The sequence below is a fragment of the Oncorhynchus gorbuscha genome, unplaced genomic scaffold, assembly GCF_021184085.1.
Source record: "Oncorhynchus gorbuscha isolate QuinsamMale2020 ecotype Even-year unplaced genomic scaffold, OgorEven_v1.0 Un_scaffold_525, whole genome shotgun sequence".
NCBI lineage: Eukaryota > Metazoa > Chordata > Actinopteri > Salmoniformes > Salmonidae > Oncorhynchus > Oncorhynchus gorbuscha.
In genome coordinates this window covers 484304-492254 of record NW_025745351.1, presented here as the reverse complement: position 1 = coordinate 492254, position 7951 = coordinate 484304, and positions in this window count along the sequence as shown.

Sequence of the window (7951 nt, the reverse complement as noted above, 5' to 3'; positions counted from 1 at the left end):
GAAGGTGGAGAGGGTCTTCATTGAAATTATAGCTCTTAGTCTGCTGTGACTCATTAATTGCAGTTAACATCAAAACATCTAATGCTGTTTGTTCAACAGAACAGCCAAATAAGCTCTGAGAAGCTCGGAGAGGACGCAATATAGCACTTTTTGTCCGGAAGGTACAGTATTTAATGATTCATAACGAGCTAATCCTTTTCATGTCGTTTTATTTATTGTGGTTTAGTCTCTGACTCGAGGGGAAAGAGTTGGAATAAGACAGAGGTTTTCTTGTGTCATGGCGGGTTGTGGTAATTATTTTGTTAACATGTTTGTTACTGTGAAAAAACCTCCATGTTTCAATAAGAGGCTAATTAAGCAAGCTATTCCATTCCTCCCCTCAGTTACCAGGATCTTTAGGTTTTTCATAGGCACCGCCTCGTTTGAGCATACATAAATTGATCTGTTTTCTACTTGGCGCCGTGACACACTCACCCGCTCAGCTAAAACGTGCACATACAACTACGTCGCCCAGCCTTCATTACCAGTTGAGCGTAAAAGCGTTCTCTTTACAGCACAGGCACTTTTCTATTTTCCCCTCCATTAACTAAAGGGGCCACATAATCTGGTCATAATTTTGCATCTTGCTAATGTTGAACACGCCCGCAATGAAAAACAAACCAAAGCACTCGGCGCCCATGTTCCCTCAGCAACAGTCCGTCTCAACCATTGCATCCCATTGAACAATTGCTCATAGAGAAAAGCAATTTACCTCAGGATATGCAGTTGCTCGTGCTGAAATTTGCGGTGTTCACTAATGTGATGCTATAAAAGATGGATGGGGGGATTTGGACACAGGTTCGAAGGAATGCTGTTGGACCAACCCAGCAAGAGTTTAGATTCTCCCTCATGCATCTGTTCTGAGGTAATTACCGGCCCTCTATCGTAACGCCGTCCGCATAGGGGGTGTTTAACTCCCCAGCGCGTCTCACGGCCCCGGCTCACCTTCCTCTCTACAAGGAATCTCCATTGGCCTGCCTGGGAATATTCACTTAGCCGCGGCGTGCGGTTGTAAACGCTAACCCCTAGTGCACTCGCTGCCCACTCCATCGACGAAGCCGCTGTAATCCATCTTGCCTGTGACGCTAATTCAATCTCATTGGCCCTGACCTCGGACGGAGTGTATGTAAAGCAATGTCAACGGGGTTGTCACAATGACAGAGCTATAAAAAAATGGGACGTTACGATGCAATAGGGGCTGGGTTAATTGACCTCAATTGTGAATCCACCCTCTCTCCCCTCTACTCTGCTCCATTTCATCCAGTCTTCCCATTACAAAGATTGATATGTGTTTCTTCATACAGGGGGCTCACCACTCGATAGTCTCATCCCATGTCATAGCTAATGGAACGTGTCTCTGTATCATACTGAGACTGTGTTAAAGTCAGACTTATTTCATTAGTTCACTCTGAACAAACCCAATGGGGAAGACTTCGAGGAGTCCTTTTCAGAGGATCTGTCAGTCGACTCCACCGGCTCCCCGAAGCCACTGGAGGTTCAGGCATGAATGAGGACAGCAGCTTGGGACCTGGTGTAGCCTTCTCATGATGGTTAATGAAGGCCACTGGAGGTTCAGGCATGAATGAGGACAGCAGCTTGGGACCTGGTGTAGCCTTCTCATGATGGTTAATGAAGGCCACTGGAGGTTCAGGCATGAATGAGGACAGCAGCTTGGGACCTGGTGTAGCCTTCTCATGATGGTTAATGAAGGCCACTGGAGGTTCAGGCATGAATGAGGACAGCAGCTTGGGACCTGGTGTAGCCTTCTCATGATGGTTAATGAAGGCCACTGGAGGTTCAGGCATGAATGAGGACAGCAGCTTGGGACCTGGTGTAGCCTTCTCATGATGGTTAATGAAGGCCACTGGAGGTTCAGGCATGAATGAGGACAGCAGCTTGGGACCTGGTGTAGCCTTCTCATGATGGTTAATGAAGGCCACTGGAGGTTCAGGCATGAATGAGGACAGCAGCTTGGGACCTGGTGTAGCCTTCTCATGATGGTTAATGAAGGCCACTGGAGGTTCAGGCATGAATGAGGACAGCAGCTTGGGACCTTGTGTAGCCTTCTCATGATGGTTAATGAAGGCCACTGGAGGTTCAGGCATGAATGAGGACAGCAGCTTGGGACCTGGTGTAGCCTTCTCATGATGGTTAATGAAGGCCACTGGAGGTTCAGGCATGAATGAGGACAGCAGCTTGGGACCTTGTGTAGCCTTCTCATGATGGTTAATGAAGGCCACTGGAGGTTCAGGCATGAATGAGGACAGCAGCTTGGGACCTTGTGTAGCCTTCTCATGATGGTTAATGAAGGCCAATTGGAGGTTACAGGCTGCCTTCCCATCCATTCATTTACACTGTGGATTGGTTGCAGTGAAACAGAACAGTGTCGAAATCCGATTGGGTCTTGTTTTGCATCTCCAATGCACAAAATGAATGAGGGGATTGCTGTCTGTGGCAATGCCCTCTTACCTACCATTAAATAGAAGTTATTGTGTGTTTATTTGAATGGCTACCCCTGTAGCAGATGTACGGTGTGCTCCATGAATGCTGTTTTCTGTCAGTAAGGTGCCTGTATAAACAACAAAAGGCAGAGTTAAAATATGATGGACAGATTTCAGGGAACCCATCTTTTTTTTGGCATCAGATCAATCACTCACTTAGAAGGCCTGTGCTCCACATAGACCTGACAGACCTGTGAGCTTTCAACATGTGCATGCTAAATGTGTGTGTGTCTCTATCTATATATATATATATATATATATATATATATATATATATATATATATATATATACACACACACACACACACACACACACACACACACACACACACACACACACACACACACACACACACACACACACACACACACACACACACACACACACACACACACACCCCACTTCCCCCCCAAGCAATGGTATCCCCATTTAATCTGTGTAATTTGATATCAATATTAACCAGGTAGTAGGAGCTGGTGAAATCTATCCCCCAGCAGTTTTTCCAACCAGATGAGTTCTAATGGAGAGCATTGAAGACATGCCAAAAGACATTTTCCAGGCAGTATACTCTGTTTGTCTAGGATGGTGCACTACATTGCCTGAAATGATGATTCCCTCTTCGTGTGATTCCCGTGCAAAGGGATGTATGCATGGCCATCACAAATCCCCTCCTTTCTGCACCTGGGAAATACTGTATCGTCCACCTCTTCAGGGCTGAACTGGCCATTGGGTAGTTTGGAGAAATGCCAGATGGGCTGGTCCATTTTTAGCCCAGTGTGCCTGTCAAAATTGGATCTGTATAAAGCCAGCTGGAGCCTGGAAATCTGGAGGCTCTATCCATATAGATTTTGTTCACATTTTTTGGGAGCTGCACCCAGCCATGTGATCGCTCGTAACTGCGGTCATATAAACCCCACCGTACCTGGACTCACAGATAGACTGCTGCTAATGCCATTAATAGCCCCACAGAAAGGTATTAATGGCTTTACTGGCTCCCACATTTCCCCTGCTTACTGACGTCCCTTATCTTTCAATGAACACCGGCGTCTTCCGACCGATTCAATTAGCCTTTGTCACTACCAGCGGCCACAGTCAATGAGAGGTAAACCAGGACGGAGGGAGAGCACCAATAGCGATAAAGGGAACGGTCACCATCGGTGTCACCTGCTAATTGGATCTTTCCCCCTCCCTGCCAATCAAAGAGTTGAGATCCCCTGTCTGTCAAAGATGTACTACGAGGAGACCTGTTATGGGGACCTCAGTGACGCCCATTATCCAAGTGTGACTTATTTTGTCTCCTCACTTAGTTGGTTTATGGCTGGTTTTCCTGGGGGGGGGGTTGCGTATTGCGATACTAATATCATGACACCCCTACATTGAATGGAGATTCTCCATTGAGCGTGCTTTTTAGTCCAGGATCGGGTCTTAATTTGTGTCCAGGAAACCGGCCCTTGATCAGGCCTTCCACCCTCACTGTTCTGGAGCTGTGTGTTGCACGCCATACATGTTCCCATCAGACACTGCTTTCTCAAGTGATTTTCAAGCTTCTCTCCCTCTAACATAATTGACTGACCTCAAAACAGCCTTGTAAAATCCCTCCACTGTTTTGTCATCATTTCATAGCACATCTCAAGTGTTTTGTTGTTGTCTCAAAAACCTCTGAGGAAATGTTCAAATGCCTCAGCAAATTTTAACGAGAACAGAAAGTGCAACTTTTGCAGACCGATCCAGTCCATTCAGTGAGAGGAATATTAGGGGTTGGAGGGGGGGGGCAGAAACAGAGGGGTTGTTTGCCTAAGATTTAATTTAAGATGCTCCTTTTCCATTAGCCGAGAGGTAGGAGCTCATAGTCTCTCAGGTTATTGATTCAGGGAGGGGGATAACATATTGTGCAGCGCTTTGGTGGGGCGTATGTGAAGGATGAGAGCAATTTCCTCCCAAACAAAGTTGACTTTAGGAGTCTACTTTTCAAGGAACCATTTTTTGCGCTCTGAAACAAATTCAATGCAGTCTCTGTCTTACCCATTGAATCATGGTAAGTTATGACTGGGAGGACCAGAGGTAAATGCAGGATTGAAGAGAGGTGGCCTAACCAATTGGTTTCAGCATTTGCAATTTGGATATTTTGCTTTGTGTCATGCATTTACATTCTTGTTTATTATTTATTCATTTAGCATACGCTCTTATCCAGAGCAACTTACAGGACCAATTAGAGTTAAGTGCCTTGCTCAAGGGCACGTCAACATATTTCACCTAGTCAGCTCGGGGATTCAAACATGCAGCCTTTCGGTTACTGGCCCAACCTCTTATCCTCTACCACCCAGAACTATTTGCTTTCTGCCTGAGCTACTTTCTTCCACCAGGAATTCTGCAGCACCAAGACTTGTTGCAGCAAGTACACTGAACCAAAATATAAATGCAACATGCAACAATTTCAAAGATTTTACTTATGAGTTACAGTTCATGAGTTACAGTTTATATAAAGAAATCAGTCAATTAAAATAAATTCATTAGGCCCTAATCTATGGATTTCACATGACTGGGATTACAGATATGCATCTGTTGGTCACCGATACCTTAAAAAGAGGTAGGGATCAGGATCAGAAAACCTGTCAGTATCTGGTGTGATCACCATTTGCCTCATGCAGCGCGACACATCTCCTTCACATAGAGTGGATCAGGAGGTTGATGGTGGCCAGTGGAATGTTGTCCCACTCCTCTTCAATGGCTGTGCGAAGTTGCTGGATACAGGCGTGAACTGGAACACGCTGTAGTATACATGGATCCAGAGCATCCCAAAGAAGCTCAATGGGTGACATGTCTGGTGAGAATGCAGGCCATGGAAAAACTGGGACATTTTCAGCTTCCAGGAATTGTGTACAGATCTTTGCGACATGGGGCCGTGCATTATCATAATGAAACATGAGGTTATGTCGACGGATAAATGGCACAGCAATGGGCCTCAGGATTTCGTCACAGTATCGCTGTGCATTCAAATTGCCATCTTAAAAATACAATTGTGTTTTTTGTCCATAACATATGCCTGCCCATACCATAACCCCACTGCCACCATGGGGCACTCTATTCACAACATTACATCAGAAAACCGCTCGCCCACACGACGCAGTCTGTCCGGTACAGTTGAAACTGGGATCCATCTGTGAAGAGCACACTTCTCCAGCACACTGAAGTCTGTTATGACGTCAAACTACTCAGGTCAAGACCCTGGTGAGGACGATAAGCACGCAAATGAGCTTCCCTGAGATGGATTCTGACAGTTGGTTCAGACATTTTTCAGTTGTGGAAACCCACAGTTTCATCAGCTGTCCGGGTGGCTGGTCTCAAACGATCCCGCAGGTGAAGAAGCCAGATGTGGAGGGCATGGCGTGGTTACACGTGGTCTGCGGTTGTGAGGACGGTTGGAACTACTGGCAAATTCTCTAAAACAATGTTAGAGGCTGCTTATGGTAAAGAAATTAACATTAAATTCTGGCAACAGCTCTGGTGGGCATTCCGGCAGTCAGGATGCCAATTGCACTCTGCCTTCTGATATGCCACACCTGTCAGACAGATGGATAATCTTGGCAAAGGAGAAATGCTCACTAACAGGGATATAAGCAAATTTGTGCACAAAATTGTCCATATGAACATTTCTCATGAAACATGGGACCAATACTTTACATGTTGCATTTACAGTGTCAAGAAAAAATATGTGAAGTCTTTGGAATGACCTGGATTTCTGCATTTACATTTATCATCACATTTGATCTGATCTTCATCTAAGCCACAACAATAGACAAAGAGTCTGCTTAAACTAATAACACACAAACAAGTATATGTTTCCATGTCTTTACTGAACACGCCGTGTAAACATTCACAGTGCAGGGTGGGAAAAGTATGTGAACCCTTGGATTTAATAACTGTTTGACCCTCCTTTTTGCAGCAATGACCTCAACCAAACGTTTTCTGAAGTTGCGGATCAGACCTCTACAATGGTCAGGAGGAATTTTTGGACCATTCCTCTACACAGAACTATATCAGATCAGCAATAGTCTTGGAATGTCTGGTGTGAACCGCTCTCTTGTGCTCATGCCACAGCATCTCAATCGGGTTGAGGTCAGGTCTCTGACTGGGCCACTCCAGAAGGTCAGGACTCTGACGGGGCCACTCCAGAAGGTCAGGTCTCTGACGGGGCCACTCCAGAAGGTCAGGACTCTGACGGGGCCACTCCAGAAGGAGTGTTGAAGCCATTCTGTTGTTGATTTACTTCTGTGTTTTTTGTCATTGTCCTGTTGCATCACCCAACTTCTGTTGAGCTTCCATTGGCAGACAGATAGCTTAACATTCTCCTGTCCAGGCCCTGAGGCAAAGCAGCCCCAAACCATGATGCTCCCTCCACCATACTTTACAGTTGGGATGATGTTTTGATGTTGGTGTGCTGTGCCTTTTTTTCTCCACACATAATGTTGTGTGTTCCTTCCAAACAACTCAACTTTAGTTTAATCTGTTCCCAGAATATTTTGCCAGTAGCGCTGTGGAACATCCAGGTGCTCTTTTGCGAACCTCAGACATGCAATAATGTTTCTTTGCACAGCAGTGGCTTCTTCCGTGGTGTCCTCCCATGAACACCATTCTTGTTTAATTTTCTTATGTATCGTAGACTCGTCAACAGAGATGTTCGCATGTTCCAGAGATTTCTGTAAGGATTTAGCTGACACACATTCTGCGCTGTGCTCTTGCAGTCGTCTTTGTGGGACGGCCACTCCTAGGGAGAGTAGCAACAGCGCTGAACTTTCTCCATTTATAGAATGGAACATCAAAGCTTCTTGAGATACTTATGTAACCATTTTCAGCTTTATGCAACTCAACAATTCTTAATCTTAGGTCTTCTGTGATCTCTTTTGTTCAAGGCATGGTTCACATCAGGCAATGCTTCTTGTGAATAGCAAACTCAATTTTTTTTATAGGGCAGGGCATCACCAACATCTCCACTCTCGTCTCATTGATTGGACTCCAGGTTAGCGGACTCCAGACTCCAATTACCGTTTGGAGAAGTCATTAGCCTCAGGGTTCACATACTGTTTCTTGACACTGTATTATTTTGTTCAGTAGAGGCCCTTTCCTTCCCCCAGAATAAGCCTTTAGTGTTGAGAGCAAACCCACCCGCCTCTGGTCCCATGGTGATGCAGAGCGTATAGAATTTTACTGTATTTTTTCAGGACCCCTTTTGCAACGCTGTCAGCCATAATGAACGGTAAGCCACATTCAGCGACTAACAGGATTCCAGCCTATTTGCTCCTAATCCAGAGGAATCCTGTCTGTATGTACATAGTAAATTACCATCCCAGATTTATTTAGATTCATGAGCCATGTTGCTGCGAGCAACTGTGCCTGCAGATGGTTGACGAG